Here is a 22,302-nt window from a genome sequence, read left to right as displayed (position 1 = left end):
GTTTGTTAGTGTGTATATGTCCATGACTCTCTCTCGCCCTGTCAAAACTCACCCTTCCCCCTGCCCATATCCTCAAGTCCGTTCTCCAGTAGGTCTGCGCCTCTATTCCTGTCTTATCCCTAGGTTCTTCATGACATTTTTTCCCCTTAAATTCCATATATATGTGTTAGCATACGGTATTTGTCTTTTTCTTTCTGACTTACTTCACTCTGTATGACAGACTCTAGGTCTATCCATCTCATTACAAATAACTCAATTTCATTTCTTTTTAAGACTGAGTAATATTCCATTGTGTATATGTGCCACATCTTCTTTATCTATTCGTCCGATGATGGGCGCTTAGGTTCTTTCCATCTCCGGGCTATTGTAAATAGAGCTGCAATGAACATTTTGGTACATGACTCTTTTTGAATTTTGGTTTTCTCAGGGTATTATATGCCCAGTAGTGGGATTGCTGGGTCATATGGTAATTCTATTTGTAGTTTGTTAAGGAACCTCCATACTGTTCTCCATAGTGGCTGAACCAGTTCACATTCCCACCAGCAGTGCAAGAGTGTCCCCTTTTCTCCACACCCTCTCCAGCATTTATTGTTTCTAGATTTTTTGATGATGGCCATTCTGACTGGTGTGAGATGATATCTCATTGTAGTTTTGATTTGCATTTCTCTCATGATTAATGATGTTGAGCATTCTTTCATGTGTTTGTTGGCATTCTTTATATCTTCTTTGGAGAAATGTCTGCTTAGGTCTTCTGCCCATTTTTGGATGGGGTTAGCATTTATCTTTGGTAGACTTTTTGCTGAAGATCATTCTGACGGCTGTGAGGTGAACATTTCTGTAGATTGGATTTGCATGGCTTTATTAATTGCTGATGTTGAGCATTTTTAAATTCCCTTTTATTTTAAAGGGAAAAAGGAAGACAGAATGGGCGTAAAACATGCCTCTTGAAATTGTCTTCTTGAAATGTTGACGTCTTTTGAATTTTCTGGTCGATTGACGACCCCAGGGTTTTTTTTTTTTTTTTTTTTGATGGCAGGTGTCATTTACCGGCCTGCAATTATTTTGAATATTAAGTGACCATTAAGGCTGTTGTGTGAAACGGCCAGGAGGCGGCAGCACTCCTCCTTACCAAATCTGGTTACTAGGGCAACAGAGCCATGATGGAAGTTGTGTTGTAAATTGTAAATTAGAATGGAGTGCGCCAGGAAAAAGCCCCTTAAGTTCATGTCTCGTTCCTTGCTGTTCGTTTTTTAAATTTAATTTTTATTTTGTATCAGAGGAAATTTGATTACAATGTTTTGCTTGTTCTACGTGTGCAAGATGTGGTTGTTTTACACGTGTACATATATCTGTTCTTCTTCGGGTCCTTCTCCCATGTAGCTTATGACACAATGTTGAGTAGTCTCCTCTTGGTATGCCGTAGGTCTGTGGCGATTTTATATTTCACGTGTCTTTGTATATCTCTGTTACCCCCAATGTCCTAACGTATCCAATCCTCACACCTTTCCGTCTGGTGAACCATAAGTTTGCTTAATGAATCTGTGATTGGATTTCTCTGTGGAAATATCTTCACCGGTATCAACTTTTAGGTAACCCCTATAAGTGATATCATACGTTAGGTGTCTTTTGCTTTCTCGCTTACTGCAAGTTGCGTGATCACCTCTAGACTCATCTGTGGTGCTACAAGTGGCATTGATTCATTATTTTCCCAAGCTAATGTTCCATCTCTACATGTAGCAGTTCTTCTTTGTCCACTCATCTGTGGATGGACTTTTGGTTGCTTCCACGTCTTGGCTATTGTAATACTGCTGCAGTGCAGATTTCCTGCCTGTGTCTTTCCAATTCCGTCTTCTTAGGCTATAGGCCGTGGAGTGGGCCTGCTGGATCATAGAGTAGCTGAATGTGTACCTTTTAAAGGCACCTCCATTCTGTTCCCATGAGTGGCTCTTGCCAGGTTACGTCCCACTTGAAACGGAGGCTATGCATTTCTCCACAACCTCTTCAGCATTGATCGTTTGTAGTTTCGTTGCTGATGGTTATTCTGACTGGTGTGAGTTGATAGCTCTTTGTGGTTGGATTTGCATGTGTCTCATAATCCCTTGAAATTGAGCTTTGAGGCGTGCCCTTTTATTTTTCAAACTGTTCTTACAGCTTACGTCTTCAAATTGTTTTCTTGAAATATGTGCCACATTTTGAAATGTTGTGGCCTTTACCTGCGTCAAGACATTTTGAGGGCAGGTTTCCTTTGCAGCCCTGCAGTACTTGTGCATGTGAAGTGACCATTAGCACAGATTTCCAAGCTGCTGTTGCAGGTATCGGCCAGAGGCCGGCAGCATTTCTACGTTGCCCACTCTGGTGCCTAGGGAAACAGACCTTCCTGCCAGTGGTGTTCCTCAGATATCAATTAGCCTGCCATGTGCCCTGATAAACCCCCAAAAGCTTATGTCTCCTTACTCATGTTTGTTTTCTGAATTCATATTTTCTAGTGGAGTAATATTCCATTGTGTACATGGACCACTTCTTCTTGGTGCATTCCTCTGTTGGTGGACGTTTTCGTCGCTTCCAAGTGTTGGCTATGGTAAGTATTGCTGGAGTGCAGGATTGCCAGCCTGTGCCTTTTGACTCTCATTATCTCCGGTGATAGGCCCAGCAGTGGGTGTGACTGATTGACTAGTAGCTCAGTGTTTCCCTTTTCAAAGCACCTCCACTGTGTTTTCATTAGTGGCTCTTACCACGTCCCCCTTAGAGCCGAGGGTACGCATTTCTCCACAATCCCTTCAGCACTTATCGCTTGCAGCATTTTTGCTAATGGCCATTCCGAGTGCTGTGAGCTGATAGGTTTTTGTAATTTGGGTTTGCATGTCTTTAAAATTTTCCTAAAGTTCATCATTTATCCACGCCTGTTTCTTTTCTTTTAAAAAAAAAGAAAAGAAAGGAAAAACGTGGGGGTACAGTAGACCTCTTGAAACCGTTTTCTTGGAATGTTGCCCTCCTTTGAATTTTTGGTCGATGTTTGACCCCAGGATGTTTTTGGAGGGCAGGTGTTATTTACAGGCCTGCAAGTTTGGTGACTATTTAATGACCATTAGCACTGGGTTTAAAGCTGCTGTTTTGGGAAACGGCCACAAGGCGGCAGCATTTCTCCATTCCCAAATCTGGGGACGAGGGCAGCAGAGCCTTTCTGGAAGTCGCGTTCCTAGGTTGTACATTAGAATGGAATGTGCCAGCAGAAACGCCCATAAGTTTATGTGGCATTACTTCTGGTTGGTTTTTTAAATTATTTTAATCGGGGTAATGATTAGAATACTGTTTGTCCTGGGTGTACCCAATCTGGTTCATCTGTACATTATATACGTCTATTCACGTACAGATCCTCTTCCCATGTAAAATATTACAGAGTGTTCCGTACACCTCCCTTGCTACGTGGTCGGTCTTTTTGATATACGTATATAATATGTATTTGTATACGTATGGTAACGCTAACCTTAATTTATCCATTCCGCCCACCTTTCCTTTTAGATAAGCATAGTTGTTTTCTAAGTCTGTGAGTGTCTTTCTCTGTGGAAACATGTTCATTTGTGTCAGTTATTACATAACGCCTATAAGGGATATCATGGGACATAGGTCTTTTGCTTTCCGACTTACCCCATGTTCTGTGATTATCTCCAAGCTCATCTGTGGTGCCTCAAAGAGCCGTGTTTCGTTGTTTTCCGTGGTTACTATTCCATTGTGTACGCGGACCCTTTCTTCTTAATCCATTCGTCTGTCGATGGACAGTTTGGTAGCTTCACCGTCTCGGCTATTGTGAATAAGGCCGCAGTGCAGCTGTTGCAGCCCGGGTCTTCCCGCTTCTGGTCTTCTCAGGTGAGAGGCCCAGTGGCGTGACTGCTGGATTGAATGGTACCTCGATGTTTACTTCTAAAGGCAGCTCCTTTCTGTTCTTATTGGCTGTTACCACTTTACATCTCACCAGCAGCTAGAGGGTACACAGTTCTCTAAAACCCCTTCGGTATTGATTGTGTGGAGAATTTTTGCTGATCGTCAGTCGACAGGTGTGAGTTGCCAACTCTTTGTAGATTAGATTTGCATGAGTCTAATGATTCCTGAGGTTGAGCTTTTATCCATTTTCCTTTCTATTTATTTATGTATGTATTTATCCATCTGTTTTATTTATGTATCTATTTACTTTTGCGGTACACGGACCTCTCACTGTTGTGGCCTCTCCCGTCGCGGAGCACAGGCTCTGGACGCGCAGGCTCAGCGGCCATGGCTCACGGGCCCAGCCACTCCACGGCATGTGGGATCTTCCCGGACCGGGGCACGAACCCGTGTCCCCTGCGTCGGCAGGCGGCCTCTCAACCGCTGCGCCACCAGGGAAGCCCCTGTTTTGAATTTTTTTGTCCATTCCCTACCTCAGCACAATATTTTAGGGCAGGTGTCCTTTACGGCCCTGAGTCCTTGTGACTATTAAGTGACCATTAGCTGCGGGCTTAAAGCCGCTCTTGCGGGAAACGGCCACAAGGCGGCAGCATTTCTACCTTTGCAGCTCTGGGTTCTTGGGCGACAGCGCTTTCCTGGAAATGGTGTTAGTAGCCTGCAGGTTAGAGGGGAATGTGCCAGGGCAAACCCCCAAGAGCTTATATCTCCTACTTCTTGTGTTTTAAATTAAATTTTGTTTAGGTATCAGAGCAAATTTGATTAAAAAAAAACGCAGTTTCTCCTAAGTGTACAGAATCTGGTCCATCATATCAACGTATCTGTCTATTCCTCTTTGGATCCTTTCCCGTGTAGGTTATTATAGAGTGTTGAGTAGACCTCTTGGCATTCCATAGGTATTTTGTGATTCTATATTTCATCTGTATTAGTACGTGTCTGTTAACCCCCATATCATAATTCATACATTCCTTTCACCTTTCCATTTGGTGAAACGTAATTTTGTTTTCTTAATCCATGCTTTTCCTTCTCTTGGAAATAAGTCCATGAGTATCAATTTTTAGGTAACGCCTATAAGGGATGTCATAGGCTATCTGTCTTTCAATTTCTTTCTTACTTCAAGTTGGGTGGTTATCTCTAGGTCCTTGTATGGTGGTGCAAACGGCACTGTTTCATTGCTTTCCACGGCTAATATTCCATTGTTGACATGGACCACTTCCTCTTTGTGCATTTTTCTGTTGCTGGACATTTTGGTTTCTTCCAGGTCTTGGCTATATTAAATGTTTCTGCCGTGCAGGATTGCCAGCCCGTGTCTTTTCCATTCTGCTCTGCTCAGGTGATAGGCGCATCAAAGGACCGACCAGATCACATGGTAGCTCAATTTTTACCCTTGAACGCACCTCCATTATGTTCTCCCCGCTGGCTGTTACCAGTTTACATCCCCCCAGCAGCTAGTGGGTACACAGCTTTCTGAAACCCTTTCAGCATTTCTCTTTTTTTTTTTTTTTTTTTTTTAACATCTTTATTGGGGTATAATTGCTTTACAATGGTGTGTTAGTTTCTGCTTTATAACAAAGTGAATCAGCTATACATATACATATGCTCCCATGTGTCTTCCCTCTTGGGTCTCCCTCCCTCCCACTCTCCCCATCCCACCCCTCCAGGCTGTCCCAAAGCCCCGAGCTAATATCCCTGTGCCTTGCGGCTGCTTCCCCCTAGCTATCTACCTTACTACGTTTGTTAGTGTGTATATGTCCATGACTCTCTCTCGCCCTGTCAAAACTCACCCTTCCCCCTGCCCATATCCTCAAGTCCGTTCTCCAGTAGGTCTGCGCCTCTATTCCTGTCTTATCCCTAGGTTCTTCATGACATTTTTTCCCCTTAAATTCCATATATATGTGTTAGCATACGGTATTTGTCTTTTTCTTTCTGACTTACTTCACTCTGTATGACAGACTCTAGGTCTATCCATCTCATTACAAATAACTCAATTTCATTTCTTTTTAAGACTGAGTAATATTCCATTGTGTATATGTGCCACATCTTCTTTATCTATTCGTCCGATGATGGGCGCTTAGGTTCTTTCCATCTCCGGGCTATTGTAAATAGAGCTGCAATGAACATTTTGGTACATGACTCTTTTTGAATTTTGGTTTTCTCAGGGTATTATATGCCCAGTAGTGGGATTGCTGGGTCATATGGTAATTCTATTTGTAGTTTGTTAAGGAACCTCCATACTGTTCTCCATAGTGGCTGAACCAGTTCACATTCCCACCAGCAGTGCAAGAGTGTCCCCTTTTCTCCACACCCTCTCCAGCATTTATTGTTTCTAGATTTTTTGATGATGGCCATTCTGACTGGTGTGAGATGATATCTCATTGTAGTTTTGATTTGCATTTCTCTCATGATTAATGATGTTGAGCATTCTTTCATGTGTTTGTTGGCATTCTTTATATCTTCTTTGGAGAAATGTCTGCTTAGGTCTTCTGCCCATTTTTGGATGGGGTTAGCATTTATCTTTGGTAGACTTTTTGCTGAAGATCATTCTGACGGCTGTGAGGTGAACATTTCTGTAGATTGGATTTGCATGGCTTTATTAATTGCTGATGTTGAGCATTTTTAAATTCCCTTTTATTTTAAAGGGAAAAAGGAAGACAGAATGGGCGTAAAACATGCCTCTTGAAATTGTCTTCTTGAAATGTTGACGTCTTTTGAATTTTCTGGTCGATTGACGACCCCAGGGTTTTTTTTTTTTTTTTTTTTGATGGCAGGTGTCATTTACCGGCCTGCAATTATTTTGAATATTAAGTGACCATTAAGGCTGTTGTGTGAAACGGCCAGGAGGCGGCAGCACTCCTCCTTACCAAATCTGGTTACTAGGGCAACAGAGCCATGATGGAAGTTGTGTTGTAAATTGTAAATTAGAATGGAGTGCGCCAGGAAAAAGCCCCTTAAGTTCATGTCTCGTTCCTTGCTGTTCGTTTTTTAAATTTAATTTTTATTTTGTATCAGAGGAAATTTGATTACAATGTTTTGCTTGTTCTACGTGTGCAAGATGTGGTTGTTTTACACGTGTACATATATCTGTTCTTCTTCGGGTCCTTCTCCCATGTAGCTTATGACACAATGTTGAGTAGTCTCCTCTTGGTATGCCGTAGGTCTGTGGCGATTTTATATTTCACGTGTCTTTGTATATCTCTGTTACCCCCAATGTCCTAACGTATCCAATCCTCACACCTTTCCGTCTGGTGAACCATAAGTTTGCTTAATGAATCTGTGATTGGATTTCTCTGTGGAAATATCTTCACCGGTATCAACTTTTAGGTAACCCCTATAAGTGATATCATACGTTAGGTGTCTTTTGCTTTCTCGCTTACTGCAAGTTGCGTGATCACCTCTAGACTCATCTGTGGTGCTACAAGTGGCATTGATTCATTATTTTCCCAAGCTAATGTTCCATCTCTACATGTAGCAGTTCTTCTTTGTCCACTCATCTGTGGATGGACTTTTGGTTGCTTCCACGTCTTGGCTATTGTAATACTGCTGCAGTGCAGATTTCCTGCCTGTGTCTTTCCAATTCCGTCTTCTTAGGCTATAGGCCGTGGAGTGGGCCTGCTGGATCATAGAGTAGCTGAATGTGTACCTTTTAAAGGCACCTCCATTCTGTTCCCATGAGTGGCTCTTGCCAGGTTACGTCCCACTTGAAACGGAGGCTATGCATTTCTCCACAACCTCTTCAGCATTGATCGTTTGTAGTTTCGTTGCTGATGGTTATTCTGACTGGTGTGAGTTGATAGCTCTTTGTGGTTGGATTTGCATGTGTCTCATAATCCCTTGAAATTGAGCTTTGAGGCGTGCCCTTTTATTTTTCAAACTGTTCTTACAGCTTACGTCTTCAAATTGTTTTCTTGAAATATGTGCCACATTTTGAAATGTTGTGGCCTTTACCTGCGTCAAGACATTTTGAGGGCAGGTTTCCTTTGCAGCCCTGCAGTACTTGTGCATGTGAAGTGACCATTAGCACAGATTTCCAAGCTGCTGTTGCAGGTATCGGCCAGAGGCCGGCAGCATTTCTACGTTGCCCACTCTGGTGCCTAGGGAAACAGACCTTCCTGCCAGTGGTGTTCCTCAGATATCAATTAGCCTGCCATGTGCCCTGATAAACCCCCAAAAGCTTATGTCTCCTTACTCATGTTTGTTTTCTGAATTCATATTTTCTAGTGGAGTAATATTCCATTGTGTACATGGACCACTTCTTCTTGGTGCATTCCTCTGTTGGTGGACGTTTTCGTCGCTTCCAAGTGTTGGCTATGGTAAGTATTGCTGGAGTGCAGGATTGCCAGCCTGTGCCTTTTGACTCTCATTATCTCCGGTGATAGGCCCAGCAGTGGGTGTGACTGATTGACTAGTAGCTCAGTGTTTCCCTTTTCAAAGCACCTCCACTGTGTTTTCATTAGTGGCTCTTACCACGTCCCCCTTAGAGCCGAGGGTACGCATTTCTCCACAATCCCTTCAGCACTTATCGCTTGCAGCATTTTTGCTAATGGCCATTCCGAGTGCTGTGAGCTGATAGGTTTTTGTAATTTGGGTTTGCATGTCTTTAAAATTTTCCTAAAGTTCATCATTTATCCACGCCTGTTTCTTTCCTTTTAAAAAAAAAGAAAAGAAAGGAAAAACGTGGGGGTACAGTAGACCTCTTGAAACCGTTTTCTTGGAATGTTGCCCTCCTTTGAATTTTTGGTCGATGTTTGACCCCAGGATGTTTTTGGAGGGCAGGTGTTATTTACAGGCCTGCAAGTTTGGTGACTATTTAATGACCATTAGCACTGGGTTTAAAGCTGCTGTTTTGGGAAACGGCCACAAGGCGGCAGCATTTCTCCATTCCCAAATCTGGGGACGGGGGCAGCAGAGCCTTTCTGGAAGTCGCGTTCCTAGGTTGTACATTAGAATGGAATGTGCTCCATTCTGATTTACAATTTACAACACAACTTCCATCATGGCTCTGTTGCCCTAGTAAACAGATTTGGTAAGGAGAAGTGCTGCCGCCTTCTGGCCGTTTCACACAACAGCGCTAATGGTCACTTAATATTCAAAATAATTGCAGGCCTGTAAATGACACCTGCCATCCAAAAAAAAAAAAAAAAACATCCTGGGGTCGTCAATCGACCAGAACATTCAAAAGGCGTCAACATTTCAAGGAGACAATTTCAAGAGGCATGTTTTACGCCCATTTTGTCTTCCTTTTTTCCTTTAAGATAAAAGGGAATTTAAAAATGCTCACCATCAGCAATTAATAAAGCCATGCAAATCCAATCTACAGAAATGTTCACCTCACAGCCGTCAGAATGATCTTCAGCAAAAAGTCTACAAAGGATAAATGCTGAAGGGGTTTCAGAAATCTGTGTACCCACTAGCTGCTGGGGGGATGTAAACTGGTAACAGCCAGCAGGGAGAACATAATGGAGGTGCGTTTAAGGGTAAAAATTGAGCGACCATGTGATCTGGTCGGCCCGTTGATGCGCCTGTCACCTGAGCAGAGCAGAATGGAAAAGACACGGGCTGGCAATCCTGCACGGCAGAAACATTTAATATAGCCAAGACTTGCAAGAAAGCAAAATGTCCAGCAACAGAAAAATGCACACAGAGGAAGTGGTCCATGTCAACAATGGAATATTAGCCTTGGAGAGCAATGAAACAGTGCTGTTTGCACCACCATACAAGGACCTAGAGATAACCTGCCAACTTTGAAGTAAGAAAGAAACTGAAAGACAGATAGCCTATGACATCCCTTATAGGCGTTACCTAAAAATTGATACTCGTGAACTTACTTCCAAGAGAAGGAAAAGCATGGATTAGGCAAACAAAATTACGTTTCACCAAATGGAAAGGTGAAAGGAATGTATGAATTATGATATGGGGGTTAACAGACACGTACTAATACACATGAAATATAGAATCACAAAATACCTATGGAATGCCAAGAGGTCTACTCAGCACTCTATAATAACCTACACGGGAAAGGATCCAAAGAGGAATACACAGATACGTTGATATGATGGGCCAGATTCTGTACACTCGGGAGAAACTGCATTTTTTTCCATCAAATTTGCTCTGATACCTAAACAAAATTTAATTTAAAACACAAGAAGTAGGAGATATAAGCTCTCGGGGGTTCGCCCTGGCACATTCCCCTCTAATCTGCAGGCTACTGACACCATTTCCAGGAAAGCGCTGTCGCCCAAGAACCCAGAGCTGCAAAGGTAGAAACGCTGCCGCCTTGTGGCCGTTTCCCGCAAGAGCGGATTTAAGCCCGCAGCTAATGGTCACTTAATAGTCACAAGGACTCAGGGCCGTAAAGGACACCTGCCCTAAAATATTGTGCTGAGGTAGGGAATGGACAAAAAAATTCAAAACAGGGGCTTCCCTGGTGGCGCAGCGGTTGAGAGTCCGCCTGCCGAGGCAGGGGACACGGGTTCGTGCCCCGGTCCGGGAAGATCCCACATGCCGTGGAGTGGCTGGGCCCGTGAGCCATGGCCGCTGAGCCTGCGCGTCCAGAGCCTGTGCTCCGCAGCGGGAGAGGCCACAACAGTGAGAGGCCCGCGTACCGCAAAAATAAATAAACACGTAAATAAATAAGCACATAAATAAATTAAAAGGAAAGTGGATAAAAGCTCAACCTCAGGAATTATTAGACTCATGCACATCTAATCTACAAACACGTGGCAACTCACACCTGTCGACTGACGATCAGCAAAAATTCTCCACACAATCAATACTGAAGGGGTTTTAGAGAACTCTGTGCCCTCTAGCTGCTGGTGAGATGTAAAGTGGTAACAGCCAATAAGAACAGAAAGGAGCTGCCTTTAGAAGTAAAAATTGAGGTACCATTCAATCCAGCAGTCACGCCACTGGGCCTCTCACCTGAGAAGACCAGAAGCGGGAAGACCCGGGCTGCAACAGCTGCACTGCGGCCTTACTCACAACAGCCGAGACGGTGAAGCTACCAAAATGTCCATCAACAGACGAATGGATTAAGAAGAAGTGGTCCATGTACACAATGGAATGTTAACCACGGAAAACAATGAAACACTGCTCTTTGAGGCACCACAGACAAGCTTGGAGATGATCACAGAACATGGGGTAAGTCGGAAAGCAAAAGACCTACCTATATCCTATGATATCACTTATAGGCGTTAGCTAATAACTGACCCAAATGAACATATTTCCACAGAGAAAGACACTCACAGACTTAGAAAACAACTATGCTTCTCTAAAAGGAAAGGTGGGCGGAATGGATAAATTAAGATTAGCGTTACCATACGTATACAAATACATATTATATACGTATATCAAAAAGACCGACCACGTAGCAAGGGAGGTGTACGGAACACTCTGTACTATTTTACATGGGAAGAGGATCTGGACGTGAATACACGTATATAATGTACAAATGAACCAGATTGTGTACACCCAGGACAAACAATATTCTAATCAATCATTACCCCGATTAAAATAATTGAAAAAACCAACCGGAAGTAATGCGACATAAACTTACGCGCGCTCCTCCTGGCACATTCCATTCTAATGTACAACCTAGGGACACGACTTCCAGAAAGGCTCTGCTGCCCTAGTCCCCAGATTTAGGAATGGAGAAATGCTGCCGCCTTGTGGCCGTTTCCTAAAACAGCAGCTTTAAACCCAGTGCTAAGGGTCACTAAATAGTCACCAAACTTGCAGACCTGTAAATAACACCTGCCCTCCAAAAAAATTCCTGGGGTCAAACATCGACCAAAAATTCAAAAGAGGGCAACATTCCAAGAAAACGATTTCAAGAGGTATATTGTACCCCCACGTCTTTCTTTTCTTTTCTTTTCTTTTTTGGAGAAGAAAAGAAACAGGCATGGAAAAATGATGAATTTTAGGAATGTTTAAAGACATGCAAACCCAAATTACAAAAACCTATCAGCTCACAGCACTCAGAATGGCCATTAGCAAAAATGCTGCAAACAATAAATGCTGAAGGGATTGTGGAGAAACGCGTACCCTCGGTTCTAAGGGGGACGTGGTTAAGAGCCACTAATGAGAAAACACAGTGGCGGTGCTGTGAAAAGGGGAACACTGAGCTACTAGGCAACCGGTCACACCCACTGCTGGGCCTATCACCCGAGAAAATGAGAATCAAAAGGCACAGGCTGGCAAGCCTGCACTCCAGCAGTACTTACCACAGCCAACACTTGGAAGCGACGGAAATGTCCATCAACAGAGGAGTGCACCAAGAAGAAGCGGTCCGTGTACACAATGGAATATTACTCCACTAGAAAATATGAATTAAAAAAACAAACATGAGTAAGGAGACATAAGCTTTTGGGGGTTTATCAGGGCACATGGCAGTCTAATTGGTATCTGAGGAACACCACTGGCAGGAAGGTCTGTCTCCCTAGGTACCAGTGCGGGCAACGTAGAAATGCTGCCGACCTCTGGCCGATACCTGCAACAGCAGCTTGGAAATCTGTGCGAATGGTCACTTCATATGCACAAGTACTGCAGGGCTGCAAAGGAAGCCTGCCCTCAAAACGTCCTGACGCAGGTAAAGGCCAGAATATTCCAAAATGTGGCACATATTTCAAGAAAACAGTGTGAAAACGTAAGCTGTAACAACAGCTTGAAAAATAAAAGGACATGCCTCAGAGCTCAATTTCAAGGGATTATGAGACACATGCAAATCCAACCACAAAGAGCTATCAACTCACACCAGTCAGAATAACCATCAGCAACGAAACTACAAACGATCAACGCTGAAGAGGTTGTGGAGAAATGCATACCCTCCGTTTCAAGTGGGACGTAACCTGGCAAGAGCCACTCATGGCAACAGAATGGAGGTGCCTTTAAAAGGTAAACATTCAGCCACTCTATGATCCAGCAGGCCCACTCCGCGGCCTATAGCCTAAGAAGACGGAATTGGAAAGACACAGGCAGGAACTCTGCACTGCAGCAGTACTACAATAGCCAAGGCATGGAAGCAACCAAAAGTCCATCAACAGAGGAGTGGACAAAGAAGAACTGCTACGTGTAGAGAGGGAATACTAGCTTGGGAAAAAAATAAATCAATGCCACCTGTAGCACCACAGACGAGTCGAGAGGTGATCACGCAACTTGCAGTAAGCGAGAAAGCAAAAGACACCTAACGCATGATATCACTTACAGGGGTTACGTAAAAATTGACACCAGTGAAGATATTTTCCACAGAGACATCCAATCACAGATTCATTAAGCAAACTTACGGTTCACCAAACGGAAAGGTGTGAGGATTGGATACGTTAGGAGACTGGGGTTAACAGAGATATACAAACACATGTGAAATATAAGATCGCCACAGACCCACGGCATACCAAGAGGAGACTACTCAACATTGTGTCATAAGCTACATGGGAGAAGGACCCGAAGAAGAACAGATATATGTACACGTGTAAAACAACCACATCTTGCACACCTAGAACAAGCAAAACATTGTAATCAGATTTGCTCTGATACAACACAAAAGTTAAATTTAAAAAACCAACAGCAAGTAACGAGACATGAACTTAAGGGGCTTTTTCCTGGAGCGCTCCATTCTGATTTACAATTTACAACACAACTTCCATCATGGCTCTGTTGCCCTAGTAAACAGATTTGGTAAGGAGAAGTGCTGCCGCCTTCTGGCCGTTTCACACAACAGCGCTAATGGTCACTTAATATTCAAAATAATTGCAGGCCTGTAAATGACACCTGCCATCCAAAAAAAAAAAAAAAAACATCCTGGGGTCGTCAATCGACCAGAACATTCAAAAGGCGTCAACATTTCAAGGAGACAATTTCAAGAGGCATGTTTTACGCCCATTTTGTCTTCCTTTTTTCCTTTAAGATAAAAGGGAATTTAAAAATGCTCACCATCAGCAATTAATAAAGCCATGCAAATCCAATCTACAGAAATGTTCACCTCACAGCCGTCAGAATGATCTTCAGCAAAAAGTCTACAAAGGATAAATGCTGAAGGGGTTTCAGAAATCTGTGTACCCACTAGCTGCTGGGGGGATGTAAACTGGTAACAGCCAGCAGGGAGAACATAATGGAGGTGCGTTTAAGGGTAAAAATTGAGCGACCATGTGATCTGGTCGGCCCGTTGATGCGCCTGTCACCTGAGCAGAGCAGAATGGAAAAGACACGGGCTGGCAATCCTGCACGGCAGAAACATTTAATATAGCCAAGACTTGCAAGAAAGCAAAATGTCCAGCAACAGAAAAATGCACACAGAGGAAGTGGTCCATGTCAACAATGGAATATTAGCCTTGGAGAGCAATGAAACAGTGCTGTTTGCACCACCATACAAGGACCTAGAGATAACCTGCCAACTTGAAGTAAGAAAGAAACTGAAAGACAGATAGCCTATGACATCCCTTATAGGCGTTACCTAAAAATTGATACTCGTGAACTTACTTCCAAGAGAAGGAAAAGCATGGATTAGGCAAACAAAATTACGTTTCACCAAATGGAAAGGTGAAAGGAATGTATGAATTATGATATGGGGGTTAACAGACACGTACTAATACACATGAAATATAGAATCACAAAATACCTATGGAATGCCAAGAGGTCTACTCAGCACTCTATAATAACCTACACGGGAAAGGATCCAAAGAGGAATACACAGATACGTTGATATGATGGGCCAGATTCTGTACACTCGGGAGAAACTGCATTTTTTTTCCATCAAATTTGCTCTGATACCTAAACAAAATTTAATTTAAAACACAAGAAGTAGGAGATATAAGCTCTCGGGGGTTCGCCCTGGCACATTCCCCTCTAATCTGCAGGCTACTGACACCATTTCCAGGAAAGCGCTGTCGCCCAAGAACCCAGAGCTGCAAAGGTAGAAACGCTGCCGCCTTGTGGCCGTTTCCCGCAAGAGCGGATTTAAGCCCGCAGCTAATGGTCACTTAATAGTCACAAGGACTCAGGGCCGTAAAGGACACCTGCCCTAAAATATTGTGCTGAGGTAGGGAATGGACAAAAAAATTCAAAACAGGGGCTTCCCTGGTGGCGCAGCGGTTGAGAGTCCGCCTGCCGAGGCAGGGGACACGGGTTCGTGCCCCGGTCCGGGAAGATCCCACATGCCGTGGAGTGGCTGGGCCCGTGAGCCATGGCCGCTGAGCCTGCGCGTCCAGAGCCTGTGCTCCGCAGCGGGAGAGGCCACAACAGTGAGAGGCCCGCGTACCGCAAAAATAAATAAACACGTAAATAAATAAGCACATAAATAAATTAAAAGGAAAGTGGATAAAAGCTCAACCTCAGGAATTATTAGACTCATGCACATCTAATCTACAAACACGTGGCAACTCACACCTGTCGACTGACGATCAGCAAAAATTCTCCACACAATCAATACTGAAGGGGTTTTAGAGAACTCTGTGCCCTCTAGCTGCTGGTGAGATGTAAAGTGGTAACAGCCAATAAGAACAGAAAGGAGCTGCCTTTAGAAGTAAAAATTGAGGTACCATTCAATCCAGCAGTCACGCCACTGGGCCTCTCACCTGAGAAGACCAGAAGCGGGAAGACCCGGGCTGCAACAGCTGCACTGCGGCCTTACTCACAACAGCCGAGACGGTGAAGCTACCAAACTGTCCATCAACAGACGAATGGATTAAGAAGAAGTGGTCCATGTACACAATGGAATGTTAACCACGGAAAACAATGAAACACTGCTCTTTGAGGCACCACAGACGAGCTTGGAGATGATCACAGAACATGGGGTAAGTCGGAAAGCAAAAGACCTACCTATATCCTATGATATCACTTATAGGCGTTAGCTAATAACTGACCCAAATGAACATATTTCCACAGAGAAAGACACTCACAGACTTAGAAAACAACTATGCTTCTCTAAAAGGAAAGGTGGGCGGAATGGATAAATTAAGATTAGCGTTACCATACGTATACAAATACATATTATATACGTATATCAAAAAGACCGACCACGTAGCAAGGGAGGTGTACGGAACACTCTGTAATATTTTACATGGGAAGAGGATCTGGACGTGAATACACGTATATAATGTACAAATGAACCAGATTGTGTACACCCAGGACAAACAATATTCTAATCAATCATTACCCCGATTAAAATAATTGAAAAAATCAACCAGAAGTAATGCGACATAAACTTACGCGCGCTCCTCCTGGCACATTCCATTCTAATGTACAACCTAGGGACACGACTTCCAGAAAGGCTCTGCTGCCCTAGTCCCCAGATTTAGGAATGGAGAAATGCTGCCGCCTTGTGGCCGTTTCCTAAAACAGCAGCTTTAAACCCAGTGCTAAGGGTCACTAAATAGTCACCAAACTTGCAGACCTGTAAATAACACCTGCCCTCCAAAAAAATTCCTGGGGTCAAACATCGACCAAAAATTCAAAAGAGGGCAACATTCCAAGAAAACGATTTCAAGAGGTATATTGTACCCCCACGTCTTTCTTTTCTTTTCTTTTCTTTTTTGGAGAAGAAAAGAAACAGGCATGGAAAAATGATGAATTTTAGGAATGTTTAAAGACATGCAAACCCAAATTACAAAAACCTATCAGCTCACAGCACTCAGAATGGCCATTAGCAAAAATGCTGCAAACAATAAATGCTGAAGGGATTGTGGAGAAACGCGTACCCTCGGTTCTAAGGGGGACGTGGTTAAGAGCCACTAATGAGAAAACACAGTGGCGGTGCTGTGAAAAGGGGAACACTGAGCTACTAGGCAACCGGTCACACCCACTGCTGGGCCTATCACCCGAGAAAATGAGAATCAAAAGGCACAGGCTGGCAAGCCTGCACTCCAGCAGTACTTACCATAGCCAACACTTGGAAGCGACGGAAATGTCCATCAACAGAGGAGTGCACCAAGAAGAAGCGGTCCGTGTACACAATGGAATATTACTCCACTAGAAAATATGAATTAAAAAAACAAACATGAGTAAGGAGACATAAGCTTTTGGGGGTTTATCAGGGCACATGGCAGTCTAATTGGTATCTGAGGAACACCACTGGCAGGAAGGTCTGTCTCCCTAGGTACCAGTGCGGGCAACGTAGAAATGCTGCCGACCTCTGGCCGATACCTGCAACAGCAGCTTGGAAATCTGTGCGAATGGTCACTTCATATGCACAAGTACTGCAGGGCTGCAAAGGAAGCCTGCCCTCAAAACGTCCTGACGCAGGTAAAGGCCAGAATATTCCAAAATGTGGCACATATTTCAAGAAAACAGTGTGAAAACGTAAGCTGTAACAACAGCTTGAAAAATAAAAGGACATGCCTCAGAGCTCAATTTCAAGGGATTATGAGACACATGCAAATCCAACCACAAAGAGCTATCAACTCACACCAGTCAGAATAACCATCAGCAACGAAACTACAAACGATCAACGCTGAAGAGGTTGTGGAGAAATGCATACCCTCCGTTTCAAGTGGGACGTAACCTGGCAAGAGCCACTCATGGCAACAGAATGGAGGTGCCTTTAAAAGGTAAACATTCAGCCACTCTATGATCCAGCAGGCCCACTCCGCGGCCTATAGCCTAAGAAGACGGAATTGGAAAGACACAGGCAGGAACTCTGCACTGCAGCAGTACTACAATAGCCAAGGCATGGAAGCAACCAAAAGTCCATCAACAGAGGAGTGGACAAAGAAGAACTGCTACGTGTAGAGAGGGAATACTAGCTTGGGAAAAAAATAAATCAATGCCACCTGTAGCACCACAGACGAGTCGAGAGGTGATCACGCAACTTGCAGTAAGCGAGAAAGCAAAAGACACCTAACGCATGATATCACTTACAGGGGTTACGTAAAAATTGACACCAGTGAAGATATTTCCACAGAGACATCCAATCACAGATTCATTAAGCAAACTTACGGTTCACCAAACGGAAAGGTGTGAGGATTGGATACGTTAGGAGACTGGGGTTAACAGAGATATACAAACACATGTGAAATATAAGATCGCCACAGACCCACGGCATACCAAGAGGAGACTACTCAACATTGTGTCATAAGCTACATGGGAGAAGGACCCGAAGAAGAACAGATATATGTACACGTGTAAAACAACCACATCTTGCACACCTAGAACAAGCAAAACATTGTAATCAGATTTGCTCTGATACAACACAAAAGTTAAATTTAAAAAACCAACAGCAAGTAATGAGACATGAACTTAAGGGGCTTTTTCCTGGAGCGCTCCATTCTGATTTACAATTTACAACACAACTTCCATCATGGCTCTGTTGCCCTAGTAAACAGATTTGGTAAGGAGAAGTGCTGCCGCCTTCTGGCCGTTTCACACAACAGCGCTAATGGTCACTTAATATTCAAAATAATTGCAGGCCTGTAAATGACACCTGCCATCCAAAAAAAAAAAAAAAAACATCCTGGGGTCGTCAATCGACCAGAACATTCAAAAGGCGTCAACATTTCAAGGAGACAATTTCAAGAGGCATGTTTTACGCCCATTTTGTCTTCCTTTTTTCCTTTAAGATAAAAGGGAATTTAAAAATGCTCACCATCAGCAATTAATAAAGCCATGCAAATCCAATCTACAGAAATGTTCACCTCACAGCCGTCAGAATGATCTTCAGCAAAAAGTCTACAAAGGATAAATGCTGAGGGGTTTCAGAAATCTGTGTACCCACTAGCTGCTGGGGGGATGTAAACTGGTAACAGCCAGCAGGGAGAACATAATGGAGGTGCGTTTAAGGGTAAAAATTGAGCGACCATGTGATCTGGTCGGCCCGTTGATGCGCCTGTCACCTGAGCAGAGCAGAATGGAAAAGACACGGGCTGGCAATCCTGCACGGCAGAAACATTTAATATAGCCAAGACTTGCAAGAAAGCAAAATGTCCAGCAACAGAAAAATGCACACAGAGGAAGTGGTCCATGTCAACAATGGAATATTAGCCTTGGAGAGCAATGAAACAGTGCTGTTTGCACCACCATACAAGGACCTAGAGATAACCTGCCAACTTGAAGTAAGAAAGAAACTGAAAGACAGATAGCCTATGACATCCCTTATAGGCGTTACCTAAAAATTGATACTCGTGAACTTACTTCCAAGAGAAGGAAAAGCATGGATTAGGCAAACAAAATTACGTTTCACCAAATGGAAAGGTGAAAGGAATGTATGAATTATGATATGGGGGTTAACAGACACGTACTAATACACATGAAATATAGAATCACAAAATACCTATGGAATGCCAAGAGGTCTACTCAGCACTCTATAATAACCTACACGGGAAAGGATCCAAAGAGGAATACACAGATACGTTGATATGATGGGCCAGATTCTGTACACTCGGGAGAAACTGCATTTTTTTTCCATCAAATTTGCTCTGATACCTAAACAAAATTTAATTTAAAACACAAGAAGTAGGAGATATAAGCTCTCGGGGGTTCGCCCTGGCACATTCCCCTCTAATCTGCAGGCTACTGACACCATTTCCAGGAAAGCGCTGTCGCCCAAGAACCCAGAGCTGCAAAGGTAGAAACGCTGCCGCCTTGTGGCCGTTTCCCGCAAGAGCGGATTTAAGCCCGCAGCTAATGGTCACTTAATAGTCACAAGGACTCAGGGCCGTAAAGGACACCTGCCCTAAAATATTGTGCTGAGGTAGGGAATGGACAAAAAAATTCAAAACAGGGGCTTCCCTGGTGGCGCAGCGGTTGAGAGTCCGCCTGCCGAGGCAGGGGACACGGGTTCGTGCCCCGGTCCGGGAAGATCCCACATGCCGTGGAGTGGCTGGGCCCGTGAGCCATGGCCGCTGAGCCTGCGCGTCCAGAGCCTGTGCTCCGCAGCGGGAGAGGCCACAACAGTGAGAGGCCCGCGTACCGCAAAAATAAATAAACACGTAAATAAATAAGCACATAAATAAATTAAAAGGAAAGTGGATAAAAGCTCAACCTCAGGAATTATTAGACTCATGCACATCTAATCTACAAACACGTGGCAACTCACACCTGTCGACTGACGATCAGCAAAAATTCTCCACACAATCAATACTGAAGGGGTTTTAGAGAACTCTGTGCCCTCTAGCTGCTGGTGAGATGTAAAGTGGTAACAGCCAATAAGAACAGAAAGGAGCTGCCTTTAGAAGTAAAAATTGAGGTACCATTCAATCCAGCAGTCACGCCACTGGGCCTCTCACCTGAGAAGACCAGAAGCGGGAAGACCCGGGCTGCAACAGCTGCACTGCGGCCTTACTCACAACAGCCGAGACGGTGAAGCTACCAAAATGTCCATCAACAGACGAATGGATTAAGAAGAAGTGGTCCATGTACACAATGGAATGTTAACCACGGAAAACAATGAAACACTGCTCTTTGAGGCACCACAGACAAGCTTGGAGATGATCACAGAACATGGGGTAAGTCGGAAAGCAAAAGACCTATATCCTATGATATCACTTATAGGCGTTAGCTAATAACTGACCCAAATGAACATATTTCCACAGAGAAAGACACTCACAGACTTAGAAAACAACTATGCCTCTCTAAAAGGAAAGGTGGGCGGAATGGATAAATTAAGATTAGCGTTACCATACGTATACAAATACATATTATATACGTATATCAAAAAGACCGACCACGTAGCAAGGGAGGTGTACGGAACACTCTGTAATATTTTACATGGGAAGAGGATCTGGACGTGAATACACGTATATAATGTACAAATGAACCAGATTGTGTACACCCAGGACAAACAATATTCTAATCAATCATTACCCCGATTAAAATAATTGAAAAAACCAACCAGAAGTAATGCGACATAAACTTACGCGCGCTCCTCCTGGCACATTCCATTCTAATGTACAACCTAGGGACACGACTTCCAGAAAGGCTCTGCTGCCCTAGTCCCCAGATTTAGGAATGGAGAAATGCTGCCGCCTTGTGGCCGTTTCCTAAAACAGCAGCTTTAAACCCAGTGCTAAGGGTCACTAAATAGTCACCAAACTTGCAGACCTGTAAATAACACCTGCCCTCCAAAAAAATTCCTGGGGTCAAACATCGACCAAAAATTCAAAAGAGGGCAACATTCCAAGAAAACGATTTCAAGAGGTATATTGTACCCCCACGTCTTTCTTTTCTTTTCTTTTCTTTTTTGGAGAAGAAAAGAAACAGGCATGGAAAAATGATGAATTTTAGGAATGTTTAAAGACATGCAAACCCAAATTACAAAAACCTATCAGCTCACAGCACTCAGAATGGCCATTAGCAAAAATGCTGCAAACAATAAATGCTGAAGGGATTGTGGAGAAACGCGTACCCTCGGTTCTAAGGGGGACGTGGTTAAGAGCCACTAATGAGAAAACACAGTGGCGGTGCTGTGAAAAGGGGAACACTGAGCTACTAGGCAACCGGTCACACCCACTGCTGGGCCTATCACCCGAGAAAATGAGAATCAAAAGGCACAGGCTGGCAAGCCTGCACTCCAGCAGTACTTACCATAGCCAACACTTGGAAGCGACGGAAATGTCCATCAACAGAGGAGTGCACCAAGAAGAAGCGGTCCGTGTACACAATGGAATATTACTCCACTAGAAAATATGAATTAAAAAAACAAACGTGAGTAAGGAGACATAAGCTTTTGGGGGTTTATCAGGGCACATGGCAGTCTAATTGGTATCTGAGGAACACCACTGGCAGGAAGGTCTGTCTCCCTAGGTACCAGTGCGGGCAACGTAGAAATGCTGCCGACCTCTGGCCGATACCTGCAACAGCAGCTTGGAAATCTGTGCGAATGGTCACTTCATATGCACAAGTACTGCAGGGCTGCAAAGGAAACCTGCCCTCAAAACGTCCTGACGCAGGTAAAGGCCAGAATATTCCAAAATGTGGCACATATTTCAAGAAAACAGTGTGAAAACGTAAGCTGTAACAACAGCTTGAAAAATAAAAGGACATGCCTCAGAGCTCAATTTCAAGGGATTATGAGACACATGCAAATCCAACCACAAAGAGCTATCAACTCACACCAGTCAGAATAACCATCAGCAACGAAACTACAAACGATCAATGCTGAAGGTGGTGTGGAGACATTTATACCCTCAACTTTAAGTGGGATGTAACCTGGAAAGAGCCAGTAATCAGAAGAGAATGGAGATGCCTTTAAAAGGTAAATATTGAAGTACCATATGATACAGGAGAACCACCTGGGCCTGTAACATAAGAAGACAGAATTGGAAAGACACAGGCAGACAAATGTCCATTGCAGCCCTATTACAACAGTCAAGACAAGGAGGCAACCAACAGTCCATCAAGAGGTGAGTGGACAAAGAAGAATTGCTACATGTACAGATGGAATAC

The sequence above is a fragment of the Phocoena phocoena genome, chromosome X (genome assembly GCF_963924675.1).
Source record: "Phocoena phocoena chromosome X, mPhoPho1.1, whole genome shotgun sequence".
NCBI classification, from domain to species: domain Eukaryota; kingdom Metazoa; phylum Chordata; class Mammalia; order Artiodactyla; family Phocoenidae; genus Phocoena; species Phocoena phocoena.
The sequence above is the reverse complement of the archived record's forward strand: the minus strand, read 5'-3'. Positions refer to the sequence as shown.